Source organism: Pistacia vera, unplaced genomic scaffold, assembly GCF_008641045.1.
Source record: "Pistacia vera cultivar Batoury unplaced genomic scaffold, PisVer_v2 Contig639, whole genome shotgun sequence".
NCBI lineage: Eukaryota > Viridiplantae > Streptophyta > Magnoliopsida > Sapindales > Anacardiaceae > Pistacia > Pistacia vera.
In genome coordinates, this window is record NW_022196489.1 from 105,952 (window position 1) to 119,056 (window position 13,105).

Genomic DNA, 13,105 nt, shown 5'->3' on the forward strand with positions numbered 1-13,105 from the left:
TATCAGAGCCAGGTTTCGATCCTGGGACCTGTGGGTTATGGGCCCACCACGCTTCCGCTGCGCCACTCTGATTGTTGAATTTTGTTTGCAATATTATATAAATATATCTTATAATACAGTCCAGTGAAACTAAATTTATTACTATCATAAGGTTATCACTTAATAGAGATATTGTTACAAAAATTAATGTTTTGATTTCTTATTTTATAATTCATGTTTTAGTAATAAATTATTAGAATTTCAATTCAAATTTTCGTAGTATTAGGATTTCAATTCAGCACTTCAATTGCTTACTTTTGAAACTGATAGAAGATCATTTTTTTGAATCAGCAAAAATAAGTGTTCTTGATAGAACTATAAATGTAATTGATGTAAGGTTAATTGATGCGAAGCCACAAATAATTGCCAATTGTTTTAAGCATTGCAAAATTAGGACTCACGATGTTAATAAATTGCAAGCTAGAAATCAAGTAGATGAAGAGAATAAAAAAGTCACTGCAGAATTGAGTTGTCAAATCCGACAACTTCACTACATTAATCGAATAGATATTAATGTATTCCTCGATCATTTAAATGAGCAACAAGTTGTGTATACTTTAACTGAAGAAGAAATCATTGTTGCAATTAGAAAATAAGAGAAATGAAATAATCCTAAGGGTGATAATATGAAAATACAAAAAGTTTCGTGCCATGAAACTGTAATCATACTTGAAAAGCTAAAAATATCGCTACAAGGAAAATGACCTTTCTTGTACAATGATAGTTTTTGAATTGTCATTGTAGCCCCTATCAAGAAAGGTTCATGATAGTTTTCAAACTGTCAAAGACCTCTTGACAGATCCTTAAAAATTCGATAACTGTCAAAGATTTAACAGAACTTGAACCAAATCCTTGACAGTTCAATAACGATCAAGGTTTAGCCAAATTTTCAATTTTTTTTAGAATGTTAGCCAAATTGTTGACAGTTTTTACACTGTCAAGATTTCGTTTGTTAATTTTTTTTTTTCAATTAATGAAATTTCTTTATTATTACATATTAAATTATATAATATTCAAATGAAATGTTTCATAATATTATGACCATTCAACAATATGTAATGAGACATCGAACAATTGATCAATAATACATATATTACTATTGCTCTAAGTAAACAAAATTGAACAACAGTACATAAATTTTACAATATTGCATAAACAGTAATGAAAAGTTTGATACATAGTTTTTGCCCTCATTGGCCTCTAACATCACTGAAACAACAATAACTAAAAAAAGTTTGATACGTACATCGCTCATTCTCCTTTGACTTCATCAACCTCCGCATCTTCGTATATTTCTTTCCCCATGAATGCTTGTAAGCAACCCAAGTGTTCATGTCAATAGCAACAAGAACCCAATGAAACCTATTAACAAAATTGCATGAATACCCAACATAACAACCACAAAGAAGCAATAGAATAATCACTCAGCAAGAGTTAATCAGTCCAAAACAAACCAATAAAACTAAAATTGAATAAATATTAATGGCAGCCTATATCCTGTGCACCCCTAACTTAGATGTCGACTATAACCACTACCTGGTATTTCAATGAGTTCATAATATTGCTGTCCTTAAAAAGAGAGAAAGTCATAGACTTAACAGTCATTACTCCTGTTGCTACCTCTGTGACCAACGCAGTGGCTCCAATATTTGCCACACTGAATAGGTAAATAGAATCTATAAAAGAATTAATTTTCAAACTCAATATGAAAAGAAAAGAATTAGTTACACTAACATTAAGGGGGAGGGTAATACGTTGTGCCAATGAGAATAGTCGTTAAAAACCAAGTAACATCACAACGAAGCATTTTAAAGACTCCATTATCAGGCTCTTTTTCTGCCAATTCCCGCATCTGAATCAAAATAATATCAAATGGCCAATTAGAACAAATAAAACTATTTGAAGAGATGGCAATCATCTACTTACACCATAAAGTAACATATGATGTTTCAGTTAACATCTTTTATGCTGAAATAGGTAATATGGTTTAGAATTCAAAGAGCTTGTGCTTATTTTATTAGTCCATATATTCTCATTCAGTTATCCCTCAACGGAACACAGTCTAATATTATACCCAACATAATATAATTGGACTTTATAAGTACATATGGTAAAGTAGCACTAGAACAAATAAAATTAAATAATCTGCTTTTCCAAATAATAACACAATGTGCAATAGATTGTTGTAGACTCCATAAACCAACAACATCAAAATGACACCAAACTAAGCTAATACACTTCCAAGACCAGAATAATAACAAACACTTAAATGCATAATTTGTGACAACACAATTACATAAACATTAAACAAACGCAAACTAGCTCAAGAACTTTATACCTTCCAAGGCCAAAGAACACAGACAACCCCAAAAGTGCAGCCAAAACCATTTTGTTCAAGCTCATTTCATAATCATTTTGCACAGTCTTATATTGCTGGTTACCAACCTAAGTGTTCCCCAAGATATATAATACACCTCTCCCAATTGGAACCTGTCATAGAATTTCCTTGCAGCTTCATTGAACATTGTTGCTTGTATTTGTGTGCCCTGCACCAAACAGATCAATTTTAACCATTCATCACTAACATGTTAAAAGATAATAATTTAATTAAAGAATTAAAAAAATACAACCTATTGCCAACCCCTTGACAAGCCAAAGAGATACAGAACAACCAAAAAAGGGTCACAAAGAAAGACATCCAAACCTGGTGCCCAGCAACAAAGCAATCTACAACAGAGCGAAGAACACTCTAGATTGCTTTAAAAAAAAAAAAAAAAAAAAAAAAAAAAAAAAAAAAAAAAAAAAAAAAAAAAAAAAAAAAAAAAAAAAAAAAAAAAAAAAAAAAAAAAAAAAAAAAAAAAGAACAGCAAACCCTTTACACGGACAGCAGTATCCACAAAACCAGACAAAAACATGCTGCCCCGTGAACTCAGCACTACAAAAATAGTCTATAAAACCCAGCAATCCCATGGCAAAAAACAAATTCCTGTTGTATAAGATTTTAGCACTATTATCACAAGCAAAAGGAAGGGAAAAACATATAAGCAATGATCCATTCTGTTGCACTCCCAGCCCTATACAATGACAGCAAAAATCAAAATATAAACAGCCATATACAACTGCTATCCATTCTAACCAGTGCAACAAAACTCCAGTAAATTTTAGATTTGCATAATCACCAAAATAACCATCTAGAATAGAAAAGAAAAAAGTATCAAGCAGACCACTATACTGCCCTTTACATATATAGATTCTGACTGCAATTGCACCAGCTAACACAATATTTGGTAACTCCCAGCAGCTATTAACCATCCCAACACAATCACCAAACCCATCAGCCCCACCAATCCTTATATTACGACTACAAATAGGCAACCCATACATCTCCTGCCTACGAGAAACACCCCTAACATTATTATAATTTCAGATATACATGACCCTAAAGGAAAAATTGTTTATGCAGATTAACTTTTTGACTTACATCTTGATCTATTAACTCCACATTGAAGACACACCCTTCTCCTCTTGCATTCTTGTAAGTACGCATGTTCCCTTTGCTTGTATCAAATTGCCTTGGTAGGGATTCAAGGAATCAAGAGGGTGAACTCTTCTAGTCATAGCCATTCGGGCGGCAGGAGCCATACTGAGATTTAGCAAATGAAACATCAACATTTAATTACCTATGCCAAAACCCAACAAAATACACAACATTTGGGTTACATTAAACAAAAAGGAAAAATACTCACTTTCCATGCTGTTCATGAACTATTTGAGCAGCAGAGTTAGCAACTATTTCTTGTTTAGGCTTCACGAAGCAGCAGGCACAAACTGCCAGTACACAAGATAAACAACGAGCTTCAAATCTCAGCTCACCTTTTCTCTTAGCAAAATAACACCATCAATCATGTCCGTCCCTGTCACCATCTTCCAGTATCTTTAACCGCGAAAATGCTACGAAGTCTCAAATCTCGTCGTCGGCCCCGTCACACGTGTGCGCCGTTATCACCGCGCTCCTCCTCCTCCTCTCAGTCTTTCCCCTCCACACGCATCACTCAACCGCAACACCTCCTTGACCGCCCCAAGCCTCTGCTAAATGACGGTGCCTCCGATTCCCAGGGCTTCAGTTCCTCCATCGAGGACAAGATCGACGAACTCGAAAACATCAATGAAGGACAAGCAAACGACGCTGTGGATGTCAATACTCAAGATCAAGTTCACGACCAGAGCAAGGTTTCTTCATCTGGCTATTATTTCGATCACGTGACTGGATCAATCAAGCATGCGTTTAATAAAAGATCAATTGATGAGTGGGATTTTGATTAGTGGAAGAGCGACAAAGAGAGATTTTGGGTGGAAGAAATGGGTTTTTGGGTGCATGAATTTTGGGCGGAAGAAATGGGTTATTTTAATATTTTATAACCCTACACCAGCTTTGACTTAACGGAAAAACGGTGGGAGAATTTGCCTAATGAAAAATTGAAAATTTTGAGCTGGGAAACTTTGGCTTCGTTTAGCTCACATTTGGGAATATTATTAGTATTCCAATAAAGTTAAATAGTAAAATTACAAAAACTTATAATATTATTTAATTTTTTTTAAATCTCTTAAATTTGTTAATTTAATTAAATGCCCTTAAATATTTTTTAAAAAATTACAAAAAAACCCCAGCAACCCATATTTACCAGATTCCGGCCACTACCATCGGAAAATGGTCGAAATCTAGTATAATGACGCATTACCGGCTGAATCTGGTCGGTAGTGCACCAATCTAGCATTTTCTAGCCAGATCCACGATGGATCTGATCGAAAAAAGCCAGATCTTTGGTCGTAGTCAGTCGTCAACGACGACCAAATCTATCGTGGATCTGGCCGAAAAAGGTCATATCGGGGCAAGACCGGCAAGATCTAGTCGGTCATGCGCCGATACGACGACTCCGGCCACCCTCTGGCGGTGGTGGCTGATTGTCCATATTTAATGGGTGGGTTGGGGGTGTTTTTGTTAACTTTTAATGTTTCATTATAGAGGTTTTTAGTAAATAAACAAACATAGGGGGGTGTTTAGTAAATAAACAAATATAAAGGGTATTTTTATATATGTTCAAATCCTACATCGTAATACCCGCCCAATTCAACTTTTTTTAACTTTTTTCCAAAAACTTTTCTAAAAAGTGAACCAAACGGAGCCTTTGCCTTAGTGCAATTTTATTTTTTGTTTTTTTAACTTGATCGTTCACAGTTAACAACGGTCAAAGATTGAGACTACAACAGTCAAGAAAAAAAAATTTGTACAATTTATTTTTTACAAAATCTTTGATAGTTAAAAACTGTCAAAGATTTTATAAAACAGTTAAGGATAATTTCAAATTCTTGACAGTTCATAAACTGTAAAAAATTTGTCAAAGATTAAATTTCTTGACCCTTTTTTGAATAGTCAAGAAATTCTGTCAAGGAAGGCCTTTTTTCTTGTAATGTATTTTGACTTCAACAAAAAGGTGTCCATACCAGCCAATTATTGCGTACTCGCAAGTTAAAAGATGTGATAACAACTCTAAAGCATAAATCATTGTCCCAAACAACTTTAGATAAATATTTTATTTAATCTTCAACCTTTAATGTAACATAACATTTTTTTTTTTTTTTGTAATATACAAATAATTATTACCATATGGAGGCAACTTTCCTTAGGGTGGGAATTAAAAAAATTATAACTTATTACAATTTAGAGTTTATTCTTATTTATAACTATTTTAAATTGAGACTGTAATTTTTTATGACTATGTAGAATTTATTCATATACAGAGTATCATTATAGAGAGGTTTTACTGTATATGAATTGAAATCCCAAATATTTCTTATTGCATCCTATACAAATTTTTATTTTGTAATTTGTAGGTAGAATAAAATTAAAGAGTTTGTGTGGGCAAAAAATTATCTTGGGCCTAACGAGGCCCAATAACGAAATAAACATGTCACGACCCAAGGACTAAACCCAATTCCGATTAAGCCTATGCTTAAAGTCACCTTGTGAACTGCATACTTTATGAGTTTGGTTATCCTATAAGTTAAGCTAAACTAGGTTTCGGCCCATTTAGCCTGCAACAATCCATAAATAGGAAATCAGAATCACATTTTATTTCCTCTTCTACTAAGATTTCAATTCTTACTCAAATTAGTAAACTTAATCTGATAAAGACAAGAAATCATTTTTTTCCTGATAGTGATTATCTCCCAAAATAGGACTCAGGATTTCAACCTCTTAGGTTCACTATATAAACAAAGGTCTGCCCTCCATAAGAAATTCAATCTTGAATATTCAATCTCCACTGCTCAAAATTACCTATTTGCTCATAAGTTCTTGCTCCCGAGAACTATACGCCTTCGTCGTAGTCTTGGTCTTCAACAAAACTCCCGATAATCCTTTTTTCCCCTTAATTCTTATTAAATCTCTTCTTTCAGCTTTACTGATTTGAGCTTCAGAGTGCTTACGACAAACATTACCTCGGTGTTTTTAGTAAGCTTCACGCTTGTCTTTTCGTGTGTGCAGGTCTAACGGATTGTCAATGGCCTCAACCTCATGAGATTAGACTATATTTTCATAACAGTAGATTTTTTGCATTTACAGAGGTAAACTGCTACTTGTTTATTCATGAAAAAGCTAGAAATTCATTTACAATCTATTACATAAAATTCAAATAAACTATAAGGTAATATTACTCAAATAAAAATAATTCAAAGATGTTACCCATGTAATAGATATCGTGCAAAATATGTTTTATACTAATCCAAGTTTAGTATCTTGCCAATTAGGAATCACAAGTGTTCCAAGGTTCGTTACATAAATTTTGAATTTCTTGATAAAACGTTTTCTTATAAATAATATTCTACAATTGAAATTAAAAAGAATATATATTGTTGATGCGGGATTTTGGGCACCAACTAACCGATACGTGTGCAACGTTGATTGATCAAAAAGCACACGTGAAAATGAATATCTAAAGAGAAATAAATGCTATGAGAGTTTTTAAAGTGGTTCGGATGCTAAGGTAGCAAGTCCTACGTCCACTGATTTGTATTGATAGTGATAGTGTGGGTCAGGTCGCAACAGCGGACTGACTTACAAAAGGTTTAGGAAAAAGTAAATGTGTTGTTTACAGGAGAGAGAGAGAGAGAGTGATCTTTATAAAAATGATCGAATCCCCCTAATGAAGGGGTCTTCCTCTTCTTATATCAAGCTGAAGCGTGTAATCATCATTAAATCCATGGGTTGGTGTGATTGTCAGGATGTAATCCGGCTTTATGTCCCATCACCTTCTTCCCAAGCTGACTTCGCACGGTTTACTGCAGAGAAATGGACACGTGGGAGCTCCATATCGTTTGGCAGGCCTGACGTGTGTTTGTTGCTCTGACGGGAGCAGGTCATTCTTCACGTGACTCTCCCACGTCAGCCCTTACTTTCCCAGGCATAACATATATATAGTTCATTACTTAAACCTACATAAATATAAATATATATATAATATATGTTATGATGTAGTAAATCAAAGTTAGTTTTATTGTTTGTAAAGAAAAAATTATGAAATAGTTACAGACAATTTATTTTTTGAAGAGCTATAAAGTTATCCCGAAGAATTTGATGTAAAAAGAAGGTTTAATATCTTCAATCTTATTTATTTATAATATTTTTTTTCTTCCAATTTCTAAAACCTTTTTATTTAACCCCTGCTTGCTCCAAAACTTTTTTATTTATTTATTTGTTTTGTTTTGTACACCACTTAAGGCCTAAATTCAAATATAAAAAATAATAATCTTTGACTAGTAGAATCTAAAACCAAATATATCGACCCAAGAAAAGGTTACGGGGGTTTGGTCATATATAACTAACTCAATAAACTTAATTTCCAAACTTATTGTTTTTATTTAAAGGATAAATTTAGTCCTAAAATCCATGACTTACCAATTATACCCTTAATGAAATAATAAATAATATGTTTTTGACATATATGACATTGGGGTTTGGATATATAAAACTAATTCAAGAATCACAACTTTCCAAAATGTGCATGTTTTACTTGAAGGACAAATCTAACCATAAAATCTAATGACTAATAAATTATATCCTTAACGAAACAATAAATGATATATTCCTGATATCTAACACTTGCTAGACTCGATAGTCTAGCATTTAACACTATGGTTTGATAATTTGATTAAAGCATGCTACACTATGCTAGACTTGATAGTTTATCACATTACGAGTATTTTTGTTATTGTTATTTTTCATTAAGGGCAATTAAGTTAAATAATGTGATTTTTGTGATTAAATATATTCTTTATGCAAACCCTTGATATTTTGGGAATTGAAATTAGTAAATATAACTATATATGGGAATATCTTTATCATTAGATTATGCTAGACTATATTAGACTCGATAGTCTAGTATTTAATAGTATGATTTAACAACCTAATTAAAACAGATCGACATGCTAGATCATATATTAGACTGATAGTCTTAGCACATTTCAACTACTTTTGTCATTTTATTTTTCAATGAGGACAATTAGGTAAGTCATGTGATTTTATGGCTAAGTTTTTCTTTAAACAAACCTTCACGTTTTGATAATTAAAATTAGAGAAGATGGCTACATAAGGGAATTTCTCATTATTCAACATAGTGGTGCTTTTTTAAACCGCACTTAAATTTTTTGTAAGTTCAAAAATTGATTAAAAAAATTAATTTTAAATAATTTCAAAATTAATTATTTACTGATCATTTTAAGTTTTTAACCTACTTCTCTTCTTTTTAGTCATGAGGAAGTGAGTAAAATTTTCACTCAAATAAAGTTGTGATTTAAAAGCAATTATGAAAACCATAAAAGCAAACAAAATCAAAGCCAGATATTATCCTTCCTAGAGATAATCTCATATATAGTCATCCTTAGTAATTTTAATTTCCAAAATATCAAAGGTTTGTTTCAATGATAGATTTAACTACAAAATCACATGACTCAACCTCATTGCCCTCTGATAGAAGTTCTGTGTATAGAGTTAGGGGTATATGTGTAAATGTAAGGTAGTGAAAATATATATAAGGTGTAATATTATTTTATTATGATTATTGAAAAAACTACACTAGAATATTTTATCACATGGTATTAGAGCACCGGTCTTAGAGTTTTGTTCTGGTGGCAGACTGCACTGTTCACGGTGACATTGTTCATTCGACACTGTTCACTTGACACTATTCACGAGACACTGTTCACGATTGTTATTTTTTTCGACGACTAAGTCTGTCACATCTCCTGTTTTCCGGTCGTGGTTACTAGTTGGTGGTCTGTTTCTATTATTCTGCAGTTTCTAGTTATTGTGTTCTTTTGTTTTATGTTTATTTTATGACTGTTCTGGTTGTGGTGTTGGATTTGAGTCGTGAATTGGTGATTTAGGTTTGTTGGATATTGGTGATTGGAGGTGATCTTGTTTGTGAGCTTAGAATTCATTGTTGGTTTGATTAAGCTATGGCAGTGGAAGGTAAATAAGTGGTGACTGAAATTTTAGTCCACTCATCTACAAAGATTACTGATAGGAAGTTACTGGGAAAGCATAATTATGCTTAATGGAGACGAACTATTAAGAGATATGTTTCTAGCATTGACATGGAGGATCATTTGACTGAGGATCCACCTACGGATTCACTTCCACAACCAGAGGGTAGTGATAAGAAATTAGAGAGTATTAGGAGAATTCATAAGAAATGGCTCATGGACAACGACAAATTGTTTAATCAGATCCAGAATACTCTGGATTCCACAGTGGATGATGTTACTAATCATTGTGATATAGTTTAAGAGTTAAAGGAGTATCTAGAGTTTCTGTATGCTAGTAAACAAGACTTGTCTCATGTTCATGAACTGTTATTGCATATTTATCGAGCAAATATGCAAGAGAAGACATTACTTGAATACTATACAGAGGTGAAGCAAGCCTTTCAGGAAAAACGAGCTATATTCCCTATGACTGCAAATGTTGTGCAAATGAAAGAACAAAAAGAGCAAGTGGTGGTGTAGTGTTTTTTGGTTGGGTTGAGACCAGAATATGAGATAGTTCGGACAAAACTCCTTACTGGTGACAAACTTCCTTCTCTAACGAAGGTTTATGCTTGTCTTCTTTGGGTTAGTAAAGAGGAGGATAAAGAAGCATCTAAAGACAGGGAGACTCTTCAGAATGTTGCTCCAGATCATGCGACTCTTGCTAGCATGAAGTCTAATAGTGGTAGAGGCAACAAAGGTGCTAGTTGGGATATCGGGGGTACTCGTGGTAATGGTAATGGTCTTCGTACTCGCTTCCATTATGGTGCTGAAGGTCATGTCAGAAGGAATTGTTAGAAGTTACATGGAAAGCCTCCAACTATGTCGCGCAATAAAAAATATGCTCATGTTGCCACTCAAGATGGTATTTTACCTACTCCTTCACAAGTTACTTTATCTGCAGATGAGAATGCTCGCCTCACTTAGCTTGCTAGGCCCCAGTCATCCATTCTGTCAACTACTGCTACAGTAACTTAGCTAGGTAATCCGACAGCTTGTGTATCTACTTCTAGTCGTAACTGGGTCATTGATTCTGGTGCTACGCACCATATGACAGGTGATATAGGTATTATTTCCTCATTTACACCCTTTTCTGATTTGTCTTTTGTTACTTTAGCCAATGGGTCTACTGTACCAATTATGGGTTGTGGTACTGCTAATCCTACCAAATCTATGTCTCCCTCCTTTGTTCTATGTCTTCCTCACTTTCCTTTTAATCTTTTATCTGTTAGTCAAATCATTACTGCGTTTAATTATGGTGTTTTTCTTTTCCCTACTCATTGTATCTTTCAGGATCTTGGGACGAAGCAGATTATTGGTAGAGGCCATGTCTCAGGTGGCTTGTACGTGCTTGATGACATCTCAACTCCAGTGCTACCACATGTTGCATGTACTAGTGATTTGTCCTCCTCTCTTTTCCACAGTCGTTTTGGTCATCCTCCTCTTTCAATCCTGAAGAAGTTATGTCCTAGTTTATAGTCAATGTCACAGCTTAACTATGAAGCATGTCAATTTGGGAAACACGATCGAGTGTCTTTTAGTCCTAGAAAAAATAAACGAGCTATTGCTCTTTTTGATGTTATACATGCTAACATTTTGGGTCCTTGTCCTGTTTTATTTAAATCCGGTTATAAACATTTTGTTACTTTTGTGGATGATTTTTCATGTGATACGTGCCTATATTTCATGAAAAATTGTTATGAATTATTCTTTATATTTTGTGCCTTTTATGCTGAGATACAAAACCAATTTTCTTCATCTATCAAAATTTTGCGAAGTGATAATGCCAAAGAATTTTTTTTTGCTTCTCTCTCTTCTTTTTTGTCCACCAAGGGTATTATTCATCAGTCCTCTTGTGTGTATACACCTCAAAAAAATGGAGTTGCTGAACGAAAAAATCTTCATTTGTTAGAGGTCGCTCGTATACTTCTATTTCATATGAAAGTCTCTAAAGAGTTTTGGGCAGACGCTGTTTCTACTGCCTATTACTTAATTAATCGTATGTCTTCATCTATTATGTCTAGCCAAATACCTTACTCCACTATTTTTCCTTCGCAACCTTTGTTCCCTCCACTCCCAAAATCTTTGGGTGTACTTGCTTTGTTCAAGACGTTCACCCTCATCTTTCCAAATTAGACCCTAGATCCCTTAAGTGTATATTCTTAGGTTACCCACGATATCAAAAGGGCTATCGTTTTTTTTCTCCTACTTTAGGTAAGTATATTGTCTCGGCTGATTTTTCATTCTTCGAAACTACTCCTTATGCTGACGATTCCATTTCATCTTCTTCTCTAGTCATTGATGATTTTCTTATTTATACCATTACTCACTATAGTTCTCCACCCCTGTCTCGTCCTCCAATCACTCAGATATACTCTTGTTGCCCTTTACCACAGTAAATGGTACCAGCATTAGCACCAGTATCGGCATTTAAAACACTTGAGACATTGCCATTCTTGCCTGCCTTAGCCCCAGATTTGGATCTTTTTCATTCTAACGTAGATCTTCTCATTGCTCTATGTAAAGGTAAGTGCTCTTGTACTTATCCTATTTCCTCTTTTGTTTCTTATAACTCATTGTCTCTATCTTCCAAGTCATTTGTTGCCATTTTAGATTCCGTGTCAGTTCCCCGTTCAGTGTCTGAAGCAGTTGCTCATGATAGATGGCGAAGGGCTATGGAAGAAGAGATGTTGGCTCTTGAGCATTGTACATGGGATCTCATTGATTTACCTAGTGAAAAAGGTCATTGGGTGTAAGTGGGTTTTCACGGTGAACGTTAATCCTGATGGATCTGTGGCCTGATTGAAAGCTCAGTTGGTTGCTAAGGGTTATGCTCAGACATATGGTATTGATGATTCAGAGACATTTTCTCCTGACGCTAAGATGACCTCTGTTCAGTTATTTATTTCTCTTGCAGCTTCCTATGGCCCCTTCACCAACTTGATGTCAAGAATGTCTTTCTTCATGGTGATCTTCTTGAGGAGGTTTACATGGAGCAACCACCAGGGTTTGTTTCTCAGTGGGGAGTCTGGAAAGGTATGCAAACTGGGGAAATATATATATGGTTTGAAACAACCTCCAAGTGCTTGGTTTGGGAGATTTAGTGACGTAGTGACTGAATTTGGCTTGCATAGAAGTGCTTATGATCATTCTATCTTCTATAAGAAATCTAGTTCTGGTATTCTACTCCTTGTTGTTTATGTTGATGACATTGTAATCACTGATAGTGATGGTGTTGGCATTCATAGTTTGAAAATCTTTTGGCCTCCAAATTTCACACAAAAGACTTAGGCTCTTTAAAGTATTTTCTAGGAGTTGAGGTTTCTCGAAGTAGGAGAGGGGTTGTCTTATCTTAATGCAAGTATGTGTTAGATTTGTTGACTGAAACAGGTCTAATTGGAGCCAAGCCTTGTGATACTCCTATGGTTCCTAACGTAAAATTGAATGCTGAGGATGGAAAGGTGTTTGATGATCCAGAGCGATA

General features: G+C 34.3%; 1 non-coding gene across 1 annotated transcript; it reads right to left on the bottom strand.

Annotated features, from left to right (window-relative positions):
- On the bottom strand, window positions 1-72 carry TRNAM-CAU. Its single transcript has one exon. It is a non-coding gene; the product is annotated as a tRNA-Met (tRNA).
- Window positions 73-13,105: the final 13,033 nt, after the last annotated feature.